Source organism: Pseudonaja textilis, chromosome 2, assembly GCF_049901715.1.
Source record: "Pseudonaja textilis isolate UNSWEBS1 chromosome 2, rPseTex1.2, whole genome shotgun sequence".
Taxonomy (NCBI): domain Eukaryota; kingdom Metazoa; phylum Chordata; class Lepidosauria; order Squamata; family Elapidae; genus Pseudonaja; species Pseudonaja textilis.
In genome coordinates this window covers 54,829,875-54,845,801 of record NC_141991.1, presented here as the reverse complement: position 1 = coordinate 54,845,801, position 15,927 = coordinate 54,829,875, and the positions used below count along the sequence as shown (strand labels likewise).

Genomic DNA, 15,927 nt, shown 5'->3' with positions numbered 1-15,927 from the left:
GGTGGTTGGGGGTGTGGCCAGAAATCTCCCCCCCCCCCACTCCGGCCAGGCAGGTGATCAGCCCTGGTTAGGAAGGTGCCTGGCAGGTGCCCCGTGTTGTTGCTCCTTAATCTTGTTTAGACGGATTAAGTTTCCCAAATGTGCTTCGTTTTCTTGTAGGTCTTCTTATCTATCTAATCAATGGAACATCAAGAGGGGCGCTTATAGCCCTCCGTTGCCTTGCCGTTTCCAGTTGATATTGCCAAGGAATGTCTTATTGCTCATCCCTACATTTCTGAAACCGGAGAGATACTACGACTACGACTGGAAGCAATGGATTTATCGAGGGCTGTGTTAATATAAGACTCCTTCGCGTGGTGTGCTGAATTAATCCAGATGCGGGGCGGGGGTGTCTCAAAATTCAGTAAACCGCAAACTAAAGTACTGAGTAAGTTTGCCCTACTCGCTAAACAAGCACGCTTGAGCTTAGTATGTATGGCAAACCCAACATGTCGCATAGAAAGAGGTAGACGATTTTAATCAGCAAAATCCAAACAAGGTGTGCTCATAAATCATAGAGAAAAGTAAAGTCCTTCGGCTTGTTATGTAAACGAAACCCTGATTTGATTTAGCATGTGGAAGCCCGCTAAAATGTGGCTTATTCAGTACAATTTAAACCATAGTATAGAGTGATGATTGAATCCTAGCATTTTGTAATAATTTCCAAAGGAATGTCCATGTTACCTACTTAGTTTAAGACCGGGGCAAGATTAATAGGCAAAGAATCGAGCTTTTCACTTCGGAAGTTCCCAAATCAGCCCAACCGACATTTTAAAAATAATGGAGCAGCGTTCCTGAAAAAATAATGCAGAGGGCAATTACAATTTAGCCTGCAGCATATCCAAATTTTTAAAAGAACAAAAGCTGTTTAGAATGGGAAGGGAAAGGAAGGAGAAGTGTGAGGGGGAAAGCGAAACCAAAGGGAATGTAAAGTAGAAAAAAATCTGAGGGGGAGATTGTGATCCAATTAATGTCTATTTATCCTTAACAGCACCATTGAGAGCACAAAAGAAAAGTATTTCAAGGCTTCAGAACTTAAGGATCCTTCTACACTACATTTTTCTATCTCTTTCCTTTTAAGGCAGATTTGAAACACATTGGTCTTCACTGCTACTGCTCTTCCAGTGCAGAAAATATATGGAGAACACCAGAATTCATTATACTCCTTTCACCTGACCAAAAAGTGCAAAAAAAAAAATGTCAGCGTCCCCTTGATGGAAAAAAATCTAAGCTGCCTTGCATTTGCTTTGCTGCATACAAAAGTATCTAAAATGTAATGATTTTATACTGGCAGTTTTGTGGTTGGTGACTTCTCAATACTTAGTGTGCTATAGTGCTATGCTGCTATAATAGCTAGAGTGGGGGAATAAGTCCCAAGCAGTGCACACAAATAGCAGAAGTTCTATTTCAAAATGCAGCCAAGGGTTAACTGGACTGTTTTGGCATGTGCAATTCCTTGCACCCCTTACAGGGGTGAAATTGACACACATTCTTCCCCCTTCTCTTTGGCAGGAGGCCAGTCAACATGCAAAATGCTAGACTGCTTGCATTTTTTTCCAATGCCTCCTTTGAAAAGAAATAGATTGCTTGAGCCAAGAGAGGGCCAGTGAGAGAATGGACCTCCCGCAATCTCAAGTGTTGTATAGAGTAACTTTTCTCAGAGTTTAAAATAATGTGGTTCAGTGCCAGAAAAAGCTGAAATGCTATCAAAGAGCTAACCATATCTGATTGGACAGATCTAGTTTTGAACTGAGGCAAAACCTTTGTGTAGAATTAAATGTTTTAATACAACATCTTGAATATTATTTTGTTTTCTGGTCTGTACTCTATCAATTACACTAATTTTTTACCTTCATATAAAACATGTACTATAAATTCCATGCATATTTGTATGATAGGACAAACCACTCTGGTTGTTTAATGAGGACATATAGTCTGCTTTCCTAATCCTTTCCTGTACAGCTTCATTTTCCCTAACTATTGTCAGCAACATTTTTTGGCTAAGCATGTTGTCTCAACTTGGTTCTTTTTTGTTTAAAACTATTCAGAATTTGAAATGCAGAAGTTATCGTGTTATCTGTGATAACCTGACAATCAGTTTGGTGTAGTGGTTAAGGCAGGAATGTTAAACTCGTGTCGTCACAGCGACACCACATGACGTATCGGGACTTTCCCCCCCTTTGCTAAACCAGGCGTGGGCATGGCCAACATGTGACACATCTGGCCTGCTGGCCAGGAGTTTGATAGCCCTGGGTTAAGGCATCAGGCTAGAAAGCAAGAGACAATGAGTCTCAAGTCCTGCCTTAGCCATGAAAGCCAGCTGGATTACTTTGGGCCGGTCACCCTCTTTGAATATTTTTTTAACTTAAAGCAAAAATTTAGGATTCAATGTACTTATTTTGTTTCCTTCTTCCAATCTATTTTTTTTAATTTTGTAAATGCTGAGTTCATACATTATACTAAGCAGTAACATAATTTCTTAGCTATCCACCGATTGTGAATTTAAAACATAGTTTATTATGTAGTAGCTTATGCTGCCACAGCTCTTTATGTTTTGTATCATGGCTTGGCGTATGTAAATCAGCTAATGATTGATAAGGCATTTGTACATATATTAAAAACCTTTAAAAGGAAAATTGTTTCACTAAATTCACTGGAATGCACATATCAGTACACATTTACAGGATCATGCTGTACTTCAATTAAAACATATTATACTGGCATATAGTTTGTAAGGCGGGATATTTATGATATTGTTCCAGAATTGTATTGCTATAGTAGCCATTTATAAATTACTGAACAGGACTACAGTATCTATGTTAATATTATGCTTTCATTCATGTTCACATACCTCTAGTGGCTTCATAAGAAATTGTTTTTATAAAGACACTCCATTCTAAATCTGAAACAATTGTGGCAAACAATGCTTAGCAAAGATCATGTGAATTCAATTTTTTTCCAGTTTTTGCTTGGTGAAGGCCTCCCAAATTGTGTAACATTTCCCATGGATCTGGGCCAGCTTCCAAGGCAGTTCAACCCTGCTGCCACATTTCATCTCTCCTGGCTTCCAGCCATCCATGTTTTTCATCTGCAATTCTCTTAGGCCTTCAGTCCACGGTATTGACTTTGCTATTTAAATATGAGGTTTGCCTGCTTCAGACAGTCTAGTTCAATCATGATGGTTTTACTATATGAATGCCTGCCTAAAATAAGTTGTATGCTCAGCTTTATCCATTAACATTCATAATACACTTCCTAAGGGATTCGGTGGAATTATACCAGAGATATGTTGGTGAAATGTTTAACCTTTAGAATATTTTGCTTGTTAAAAATATTCATTCCTGGCAAAAGTTTGCATAACAGATTCTTCCAGGAAGGCTGGAGCATTTTAATCCTATTAACTGATTGCCTGGGATGTGTTATCCTGTTTTACCATGTTCTAAAAAATATATGACACATAGTTTACCACCCATTGGGATAAATAACACTTTTTATTTTGTGTCTTATTGGTCGGCATTTTTGAGCATTTATTTTTCTTCATATCAATAGTGTGTATATGCTAAATTTATGTCCATTATTTATATGTACTAACCAATGAAAAAAGTTGATGTTTTATTTATCCATTTCCACAAAATACGTATTATGTATTTGACATGCAAAATTGTGACACTAAAAACAAGCTTCTGTATGAACACCTGTACTGCCTGTGGGAATCCCACAGGGAATCCCAATTTGTTGTCCAACTCTTCCAATTTAAAGAAGTATGTGTTTATGTGCTGGATGAATCATCCAAATTACCTAGCTTTGTTTTGTCACAATTCTATTCAGGGAGGCTGATGTAATTTTCTTCCTGAGGACTCATTAGGAAAGTACCTGAATAATTCTCTGGTTAATGTGTTTGTATTTGTCTGTGTGGAGAGAGTATAGAACATGCATGTAGATCTAGAATTTTACTTAAACTGGATGTTGAAATGCTATTCCACTTAGAATTGCTGTAATTAAGGATAATAATTAAGGATAATATTCAGAATCTAAGCTTTTCCACACCATCTACTGGGGAAAAAAAATACCAACCGCTACCTAAATGCACAATCCCATCACCATCATGCACAGATCAACTCCGTAGCCAAGACCCTCATCTCCAGAACCAAATGCCTAGCTGACAAAGACCACCTGAGAACACAACTACACACCCTCACTAACGTATTAATTTCCAACGGATTCCAAAGAAACTATCACCAATCTAATCTGAAAAGAGATACCCCAAAAAAACCAAGACACAGAATCAAACAATGGTATCACACTCCTCCCCTACATCAAAGGCACCACAGACAAAATTAGCAAAATTCTCTACAAACACAGTATCAGGATAGCCTTCGGCACTGACCAAAAAATAGCCAACATCCTAAGAAACCCCAAAGACAAGATCCAGCTAGAAAACCAAGGAGTTTATGAAATACCATGCAACAATTGCCCAGCCACATACATTGGACAAACCAACAGGAGAATAAATGCATGCATCGCAGAACACAAAAATGCAGTCAGAAGAGAAGAAAATACAGCACAAGATCCAGGATATCTCCATAACAAAACTCACAAGGCCATCATCAGCCCATTATACCAACATCAACTCCATCAACTGATCAAGAGGCAGCAGCGCAGCCAACCAGTCCAGCACACCAACCCCCACCACCAGTATTTATAGAGAGACAGCAGCTCCGATCACACACTGCTTGCACTGGCACGAAGCCGAAAGCACCAGCCTGAGGACGGCGAGTGGGACCTCACCGAAACATTGCCAAGATACTCTTAATCTTACACGGGAAAAGACCCGAACACACCTAGACCTACGTATGTATGTATGTATGTATGTATGTATGTATGGTATTCAGCTTTGTTCAGGTATTTTCCCACGTCATTATAGTTGTGCTTTTAAAGTTGTAGTAACGTTTCGGCAGAATCTTATCTGCCATCATCAGGGTTCTGTATTGTGTTCGTCTGTGAGTCAGACTTTCACAGCCGTTTCTGTTTTAAATTTGATGCTAGCCTACTGTGCCAGAATGGATTTTTTTAAAAAAACAGAAACGGCTGTGAAAGTCTGACTCACAGACAAACACTATATAGAAGCCTGATGATGTGGGAAAATACCCAAACAAAGCTGAATACCATACATATAAATACCCACAAAAACTTAAGAACACACACACACACACACACACACACACACACACACACATATATCCCCATTACTCAGCAGACCATTGATTTCCAATGTATTTACAGAAATGCTCCCTGTTGAGAATGACTGGGGCAAGATGTCTTAAGAGAAACTTCCTCCTGATATTCATCTCTGGTTCTTTGTCATGCACTCACACTGTCACCAAGGATCATGGGGCTTGCTTCAAGGATCATTTCCCTGCTCACAAACATACTAGTTCTTCAATGCTGCCTTTTCAGTTATCTTCAACTTTTCTTCATCTGCTACAATCAACCACAGTCCTCATAATACTCACTAGCCAATTATCTCTTATGTCAATTGCCTTCCCCTGGTTTTTAAGAATGGCATTATTTCAATCCTTTAAGAAGCAACAGCTAGTACTCCCCACTAGGTCATGTTCTCATAAAGGAGATTGGTTCAGCTATCTGCTGTTTGACATGATTTAGCAGCCTAAAGGATGATGATCTGATATCTACAAGACCTCCAGATGCAAAAACATATAACCCATCCTATTTTAATAATTAATTTCTGAAAGGTGTCCTCTATTTGGAAGTTTATCCTATAACACCTTGCAGACAAGCTAGTTATTAAAACCTGGGCAGCATAATGGGAGTCTTGTGTTGCTGGGTTTTTTTTAGAAATTGCCTCTTTTTCTGGCTTGCTTGTATGATGTAAGTGAAATTTTATCTTATTTAAGATAATTAGAATTTGGCAAGTTGATATGTATTAACATTCTGACAAAGCTTATAGCATTTGGTATTATATTCTAATAATACCTGCTCAACTTGTACATTACTCTATGCCAAAGTATTAACATGTCTACCCAAATTCTATCGCATCAAAATAGTTTAAGTTACCTAGACATTTGGTTGTTTTGAAATATTTATGGTTATACAGAAGGTATAAGTACTTAGACTGAAATTAATGGCTTACTTTAAAATATTTCATTTAGCAAATAAGTAGGAACTGGTGATATGAGACACCCTACTTCCAACTGTCCCTAATGGGGTTGTTCTCATTCCCACCAAAACACACCCAGTTTTTTTAAAAAAAAAATAGGATGTAAAGTTATCTCCATCCTCCTGACGATACTGCAACAGCAAAAGCATCTCATCCCTTCCAGGTAATCAGGAAGTGGGGAGAGAGAATGAAGTGCAAGTCTTTCAACCAAGAAAAGATTGCCAATTTCTACCTTACAACATATTCAAATGAATTTGGATTATGGCCAGATAGTGCTTGGAATCATGGTTTATGTCTAGATTGTTGACTGTCCAGAACTGGGGTCCCCAACCCCCTGGGCCACATTCTACTACTAGACCATCAAGTCAGTAGTGCATTTCAAATATTTTTACCACTGGTTCGGTGGGCGTAGCTTGGTGGGTGCGCTTTGTACGCATGCACACACTTTTGCACACACTTTGCCAAATGCACACTTTGTGCAGGCACAGAGGCTTCTGCCATGCGGCAAGCAGATTGCCGCACAAAGCAGCTGTGCTTCAAAAGCAGGACATAAAGGTTAGTATGGGAGCCCGGGCGGGCAGGTGGGCCCAATAGCAGATTGTCGGAGAGAACTGGTTTGGTCTCAGCTGCTACCAGCTTGGCAGAACCAGGCTGAATTGGTAGAATACCACCACTGCATCAGGTGTTAAGAACTGGGCGCATGAAGTGGCAGGCAAGCACATGCACATGCATCCCCACTGGGCAGCAGATGAGTGGGGGCATGGGTGCTCCATTTGTGTGAGCGGCAGGTGGTGTGCATGCAAATGGGGCTGCGCACACATCGCTTGCCCGCTGCTCATGCGGAACCATTCCCTTCTCCCCCTCCCCCACATTGGTCTGCAAAGCCAAAAACGTCTAGGAACTCTGGTCTAGAACATGATTAGATTGGGAATTCTGGGATTTGTCTACACAACATATGGCTGCCAAGTTTGAGAGCTACTGGTCTAGAACTTTCTCATAATATCTGGCAATCAATGTTACCCTTTGCTGTTACAGTAGGCCAGTATCTGAGTTTTCTTCAAATTACCTCCTGGATCCCCATCCTATGCATTGGGTTGTGACTAGGTAAAATCTCATCATTTCTTCCTTTAGAAAAAGTTGGAAAAAATATCTTCAGAGACAAGAGAAAATGCCTTAAACAAAAGCAGATGAAGACCCTAGCATATGATAGCACCATGATGATATAATGATGCACCTTATTCAAAAGCTTTTCTGAGCAGGTTTAACTGTGACAACACAATGACACACTAACATTCAAAAAACGTTCTAAGTTGAGCAGTAGGAAAGGTTCCTTGAAAGAAGATCAGCTATAATAATGCCGAGGCAAAGATGTGGCAGCTTCATGAATAAGAAACTAAATCTGTATGAGACAGATGTATCAAAGATGATAAATATTACACCTGTCCTAGTTTCAGATGTTAAAGGAGCTGAAATGTAACCTTTGTGCAACACAAAATTTTCCTGCATAAAAATCAGGTAACTTCCAGGAGCTGTAGACACTCTTCAGAGTTTCCCTATGGTAAAAACTGTGCAGTACATTTCAAAAGAAAGTTTGACTGATGAGCAACATGGCAAGGGAAGCTGAACAATTGTGGTATACACAGAGGCTGTGCTTTGTCCCAATGTACACAGTGACGTGATTCGCCTGAGGCACTTCATGTTACCTTGAAGCCCGCCAACAGTGAGATTAGCCAGGAAAAATGTCTGGCATGCTTCATTTTTAGCAGGGAGCAAGTGAGGAGAGCAATTTTTAAAACAGTGCTTCGCACAGCCTTTATCACAATGAAGCAATATTTGAAGGTTTGCACAGGCCTGTTGAATAAACATTAGATTTAAATCTCAGTGATGGCAAATTGGGCATTTTGTTAGGAAATTAAAAACGATACTTGGAGGAATCTCCAGATTAGAAGAAATCCTTGAGATCATTCAGTTCAAGTCCCCTTGAAGCTTCAAAAGTTATTAAAATACAAACACTGATGTAAGTGCTCTTGAAAAGACAGGCAGAAAACCCACTTTTCAGAGAAGGCAGAGAAAAACTACCCAGATGCAAGTTCTTCTGGTTAAACACTTAGTGATATCAACTAAAAAGTAGCATACATTCTCCAAAACATGGTCTGGTGTATGTTCTGTAGCACCCAAAAGCAGGTAGTACAGCAACCTGTTAATATATCTGTCATTTCATAGATTTGTCTAAAATAGAGTAACTGTGCGTTAATTCTGACTAAGAAAATATATATATGTAATTTTCCAAAGATGGTAGATTTAAAGGTTAAAATAATGTATGTAGACTAAATTGCAAAACAACCAGGAGCCATGATGGCTTGATTCCAAGCATGACAACATTTTAACTGACATACAGTGTAATGCATCTGACCTTGTTGCCTTACTAAGGATAAACAAAGCAGCTGCTATATTAAACCACTGATTGAAGTACCTGATCTTACAATACACCCACTGGTCCCCCCCCTTAGAAATGCAAATTACTTTATTTATTGCTCTGAGACAGCTACTGTGTCTGCACATGCAAGAGAAGATCTTAAATTGTGACAACACACATGATATTGTTGCACAAAGTTTAGGACTTACTCTGTTAGTAAAACTCAAAATACACACCATCTTGAATCTCTTTTATCCAAAGTTGTAACCGACTCCCAAAATTAAGGCATAGCATCTGAGTTGAAGGGTACTCCAAGGTTGACCATTTCAAATTCAAACACCATGGTGAATCTTGTCTTGCACATGTGGCATGCTGATCATGCAAATACAGGTTGTAGGAACATGGCCTTATAGTGGGTTGTTTGGTCGAGCCTTTGAGTTTTTGAACCCAGCAGCATCTGTTGGGTTTTTTTTAGTTAATGCAAACCCAATCAATTTTTAAATAACTTGGATTAACCCCAATCCATTGTGATTTATTGATAAACTATTTTTTTTTTAAAACTAATGTTCAGTGTGGCTGGAAAACCCAAATTGAAATGGCTTGTAGGAGATTTTATTTCTGGAAAAGGATAGTGACTTCTGCTTCTTGAGGGACCATTTTTTCTTGTTTCCTATTCATGCATCACTGCCATCTGTCCCCTCTTACCCATTTTATGCTGATCTTCAGAGTTTTTCTCAATTACTACTACCTGTTTCCTGCTTTGCCCTCAGCTTGAGCCCAGATTTCCACTGTACCCTACTACCTCTTGTCTGTAGTTCACTGCTGAAACTGTGGTCTATGTCTGTTCACCCCAGAACCAATTGTTCAAGCTTCAAACATGGCTTGACTTTCTTTGTGTCCATTTAGTTACTGTTTGGTTCTCTGATCCTGATTCTGACATGCTGAAACCTGGTGTCTGGGTTGAAAGTACACGTCAACTTTCATTCCTAATCTGCTATAGAATTAACTGAACTAATCCTCACTGTGCCAGCTTCTGTACTAAGAAGGCTGTGATAGCACAATGTTTGGTTGTATTTATTTTTATTTATTTTGTCAAGCGATTGTAAGATAATGGGTATAAGTATAAACATAGTTATGAATACATGAAATGGATACATATAAGAAAAATAAAAAGAAACAATAGGACAGGGATGGTAAGCACGTTGGTGCACTTATGCACGCCCCCTACAGACCTGAAAATAGTAAACATTTTGCCTTTGCAATTCCAGGTAACAATCAACTTTTGACCTAAAACATCAAACATAAAATCTGCCTGCCCTTTAAACTATGAAGTTACATTCTGTGAACTCTTTTTCCTGTTTTCCCAAATTTTGTAGCATAGTTAGGCTTGCTCTCCAGCCTGTGAACATTACAATTCCTATTCACAAAGAAAACTGCTTGTCACAACTGCAGAGTTTGAGAATGCACTTCTGTTGTAGACTGTGCACTTTAGTAATGTCATAAAAAGCAGATAAATGCAGTAAATTTGCATTTTTAAAAAAGCTTCACATGTTATATTATTTTTGTTTTGTGTGCCTTCAAGTCAATGTTGACTCCTGGTGATTGCCTGAATAAAGTCTCAGCAATATTTCTTGGCAAGATTGCAGGAGGATTTTCCCTTATCTTCTTCCTAGGGCTGAAAGGGTATCATTGGCCCAATGTCACCCAGCCAGCTTTGTGCCAAAGGCAAGACTAAAATTCACGTCCTCCCTGTTTCTAGAATGGTGCCTTAACCATCATACTATGCTGGGTCTCTAGTTTAATCATAATTAAAGAAAAATAAACCACAATGCAAAGCCAACACAGAACAAATCACACTACAGCTCATGTAAACCCAAGCACTGCAATGACTATTAAAACATCAATTCTCTATCTTTTGAAGACACTTTGTAGTGTGATCAATAAAACAAGAGACAGCTTGGCTAGAAATCCATTAAACCAAAATGATGTCATAAAGAATCAGTCCAACCATAGAGGAAAGATGTGGAACCCAACATAACAGAAACCAAGTTCAGGCAATGTCACAGATTGTGACAATGTCACATCAGTACCAGGTGGTTACCTGATTGTATTACAAAGCCACTCTCCACAGTCTAAATCTTAACAGTGTTACCTAATTTCTGTTACTCTTGATTTCTAGAATAATTGTTTGTCCCGGTACGCTAGCAGATTGGAATGTAGTCTAGCAGTGATGTAACCACCCTGATATAAATAATATGAGATAGTCTTACATTATATTCTCTTATGGGTGTTTCTGTTTTTAATGATATAGTGCACCAGAGGGAAATCCCTTAATCGTGAAGAAATTATGTCTTTGTTTCAGAGATCTTTTGGCTTGATAATGTTCTCAAATAAATATGAGTGACTATTCTGTATAAAAATACAAAACCATTCTCCCACCTCATCTGGTGTCTTATTTGAGATTGAGATATTCTTCTAAAACAAATTAACATAAAGGATAATTATATGAGCAACTGTGCTTAGGGGGAGCGGGACAGGACTGACAAGATCAGCCTGAGTAATTTATCAGTGTTCAAATGGGGACAGAAATATATTTTAGCACCACCATTTCCCTATATTACATAATACATAGTACATAGTACATGACAAGTAGGATAGAGAGGGTGTCTCTGTTTCTCATACCTCTTTGTGACAACATTTTCAACATACTATCTCTCTACCCATACCCAGTAAAGAAGTTTTCCATGTATGCATGTATGCATTTATGGTAAAATGGTCATCCATAAGTAAAGACATATATATTATTTGCAATCGTGCATCCATCTCTAAACATACTTTCATTTTATAAGAGCAACTTCTGTGAGAAGACTGTTACAATTACACTTTAAATTTTCAGTCAATATATCCATTCACTCATTGCTAATAGTTGCTTCTAAAGATAAATTTTAAATTAAAGACTAAAGATAAATTTTAATCACCTATAGCAAGTAATACATTTTAATAATTTTATAGAAAAACTAGTTACAAGTTAACTCACATTTTGTGTAGTTCAACAGTTTGAAACACTTAATTGCTTAACCTTCTGGAGGGTGTTAGTTGAATCAGAGAATAGAGTAGAGTAGAGTAGAGTAGAGTAGAGTAGAGTAGAGTAGAGTGGAGTAGAACCTAACCTAACCAAACCAAACCGAACCGAACAGAACCAAATAGAACAGAACAGAACAGAAAACAGAGTTGGAAGGGACCTTGTAGGCCATCTAGTCCACCCCCCTGCTCAAGCATCCTATACCATTTCTGACAGATGTCTGTCCACTCTCTTCTTGAAAGCTTCCAGTGATGCGCCCACAATTTCTGAAATAAAGAACTGAAATAAAGAATAGAACTTAGAAAATAAAGTATGGCAAGTGAAGCCAGCAAAACAAATATCAAGTTCAACAAGCAGCTGATCTAACCAGAAATTGTGAGGATTAAAGATGGACATATCTGACTCCGGGCTACAGGATTTTAGAAGCTGGAGGTAAAATTTCTAGAGTGGAGTTTATACCAGAGGTGGTATTCAGCAGGTTCTGGCCAGTTCTGGAGAACCGGTAGCAGAAATTTTGAGTAGTTCGGAGAACCAGCAAATCCCACCTCTGACTGGAGATTTTACAGTATCCTTCCCTGCCACGCCCACAAAACCAGATCCACAGAACCGGTAGTAAAAAAAATTGAATTCCACCACTGGTTTATACAGTTTTTATATATGAAGTTTATTTGGACTGAGGAAATTAAGAACCAACTGAGAGAGGAAAGGGAAGACTGGAGAGAAGGCTCAAGGTATGGAGAAAAAAATTGCTTCCCTTCTATTCTATTTCACAGCATACCATATGTTTATGGCAGGAAGTAAAATATTAGTCATGTCATTTTTATGAAGATGGGCATTCAGAAAAACCTGGAGTTACAAATATCAACTTGTATTTTTCTATCACAGAATAGTACAATTCTTCTGAAGTAAGCATTTTTAATTTGTTTCAAAATACCCTTCCCTTGCATTTAATTAAGCCGCATAATAAAGATCGATTAAGGACAGCAAAAATTGCTATAGTGACATTTTTTCCTTTAAGCAAAGGTTGAAGATAAGGGACAAATCACTTATCCTCTTTGTGAAGATAATATTGTAGCTACAGATTATTCAGATCTTTTTAATCTTGTTTTTTTATTTAGAATTTTGGTTACGTAAACCATGATGCAAAGTATTCAGAAGTTATTTTAAACCAAGTCAGATTACGCTACTGCTGTGAAATGGCATGGAACAATAAATAATAAGAGCCAATAAGCCGATTAACTGCAGATTAGTAATCTTGGTGTTTGTAATAACTACAGATTAGTAATCTTGGTGTTTGTCAGATGACCAAATATTATTGTAATCTTCAGAATTCTGTTAGCTGAACAGGATTTGAGTAAGAGCAGAGAGAGGAAATCTGATACAGAACAAGTAATTGATAGCTGATATTTGCTGCAAAAGCCACAGTAATCATAAACAGATTACATTCTAATCCTCACCCCAACCTAATGCCCCTTGCCTGCAGTAAGTCTATTATCATCAAGGACATGATCATGGACAAGAAGAAGGACCTGGGCATATCAGCACTACCTGGCTTGACAGAGTGGGGTTCTCTCTCCAGAATGAATCTGGCTGGCTTTTGGGTAGTTGTCCCAAAGGTGCTTTTTCAAGAGGCAACTGGACTTTCTGGTTTTTCTTTGAAGATATTTCGCTTCTCATCCAAGAAACTTCTTCAAAGACAACCAGAAACTCCAGTTGTTCTTGAAAAAGCACCTTTGGGACAACCATAACCTGGATGACTGGGAATCTCCACAGACTTTTGGGTAGTTCATCAACCTCAACAGAAAAAGAGGTGTATCAATCATGTATGGAGAGACTGTGTAAGATACAAGAAGCAATGTACCAAAGAGTCCAGGTATGAGGTTCTGTTTGTAATCTTTGTGGAACTACTGTGACTATTGTACTATCATCCTAGCTACTGGGTTGCTACCTTTCTTGAACTGTTTTACATTACTGCAGAGTTCATCCTAAGAAGTAGTTCTAAGTAATTTCATCCTCTCTTTTTTGCTGTTGGAGGTAGCATGGGATTTCATGGCTACCAAGACAACTGTGAGTATCTCAGGTCATTGCTGGCCTGGTCTACATTGGAGACCAAGTTGATAAAGGTGGTAAAACATCATTATTTTCTCTGTCCTTATTGCATCTGTGGAATACCGTGCAATAATACTGTTTAAGATTGACCTAGATCTGGAGAAGACCGAGCCATTTAGGTGGGCATTTTTGTAGAAAAAAATTCACTCATGTTCACTCTGAGTTGGAAACTGGATGGTTAGAGTCGGATGGGGGTGTCTCAGAAATGTTCTCTGTGATACAACATTATTACCTGTCAACCTGCCTCTTCTAGATGATTAAAAGTATTGGGAGGGGGATAGGGAGTTTGGTCTGATAAATAAGCAATATCTAATTGAGAAAGGGAAAAGTGCCAGCTTGAAAAAGGTACTGATTTGCACCTCTTCAAAAGGCCTACCCTGGAGCCTGGATTTCCGGTCTGCAGTGCTTCGGAGCAAGGATCACTTTCATTTCTTCACAGCTCCTCCTGCACTTTCTTTTTTTGGCTGAGCTCTCCTATGTGGCAGCCATTGCTGACCGCCGCTCAGCTGCCTTTGGAAAAGGGGGTTTAGCCGGCTAGGGAAGAGAGGTGCGATATCTCTCGACCCTGCCAGAGCCCCCCTGTCTTTGCCACCTTCTACAGAGGTGGCTTAGCCCCGAAGCCGGATGGCTCAGGGCACTCGGGCAGTGAACACAGGCTATACTGAGGTGCAATTATAGAAAATGAATGCATTGTTCACCTCTATAGGGCCCATGGCAGCATCTGGATGCTAGAAATACATCCATTTTTGTCCGGCTAGATCTTTCAGTGGGTTCCAATACTGTGGATTCTAGATCTTTTGGGGTCACCTGTGAGTTTAAGTTTTGCGCCCATGTCAGAAGCACTGAGGCATTTCTGGGTTGAAATGATTAGCTGGTGACATCACCATTGCCTTGGGATGCCCAGTTGGGGGCTCTTTTCGTGTTTCCAACAGGAGATGGAGGAAAGGATGAGAGTTGAATCCCTCCACATGGCAGCTCTAGGGTCTCAAATGTGGGCTTGCTGACCTCCTGCCCAGCATTCCAACCTACCTAAAGCCAACAATTTGCGCCACCATGCTCCTGTGAGTTTAGGTTTAGAGATATCATTATTTAGTAGTTTTTCTTCTTCCTAAGTGGGGCAATTTTAATTTGAAGTTGGTTAGAGTTACTATTGGCCCCTCAGGATCTCCAATATGGGATGCCCCAGAGCTCAATCCTTTCCTGCATTTTATTAAATAATATGTTGACGATACCTTATGTCTTGACTCTGAACCAAAATGGGTGAGATAGTAGAGGTCCTAACTGATGTTTTCATGTTTTGGGGGACCGGGTGGGGAAAAACTCAGACTCAACCCAAGAAAGATAAATAGCAATTCAGGGGTTTCCTGACCTCACAACTGTTCCATTTCTGAGTTATAAGGTTAAACTAATTATGAAAAGCAATCCAAAGTTGTTCTTTTTTTCCTGGACTCATGGTCCCTGCTAGAAGAGCAGTTGGAGGCTGTAGCTAGGAAGGCTTTTGTCCACTTTCAGTTGTTTTGTTCTGCCACCAAGTTCTGTGACCTTTGGGGGAATGGGTGTGGAGACTGTCACAGTCACTCATGCCCATGTCAGTCAATGGACTACTATAATTCATACTGCATAGGGCTCCCCCTGAAAATCATCCAGGAGCTTGAGTTGGTGTAGAATATATGTGTCCATCAGCTAAGAGTCTCTGTACTGTTCTACTAATATTGAAGGAACTGAATTAGTACCAGTTTGCAAGTATAATTCAAGGTGTTGATTATCATATATAATGCCTTATAGAGCTTACATCTTTGAGACTGCCTCTTCTGGATATAATCTGCCTGCCTATTTCACAAAAGCAGAACCCAACCATTCAATGTTATTTCCCTATGATACCTTTGATGGGAGATGGGCACAGAAGCTACAACTCTCTATAGGCACCCACCTCCCTGGAACAGCTTTCTCCCAGAACCAAAGAATGGCCTGTTCTCCCATAATTTTCCAGAAGACCATTGAAACCTTCTCATTCAGAAAGTGTTCAAAATCAAGGTGCATTGTCTATTGTCTGAGTCAGTTATGTCATCAGCTAGTTCATTTTTTGTTTTTGTCTTCTATTTT

General features: G+C 39.2%; 1 protein-coding gene and 1 long non-coding RNA gene across 4 annotated transcripts in view; one reads left to right on the top strand and one right to left on the bottom strand.

The window, feature by feature from the left end:
* The window catches only part of RAF1 (Raf-1 proto-oncogene, serine/threonine kinase), a 100,294-nt gene that overhangs the window by 57,312 nt on the left and 27,055 nt on the right, over nt 1-15,927 (bottom strand). The gene's annotated exons all lie outside the window — the stretch shown is intronic.
* Nucleotides 5-2,663, top strand: LOC148126857 (uncharacterized). The gene is made up of 2 exons (XR_015741648.1): nt 5-427; nt 1,031-2,663. It is a non-coding gene; the product is annotated as an uncharacterized LOC148126857 (long non-coding RNA).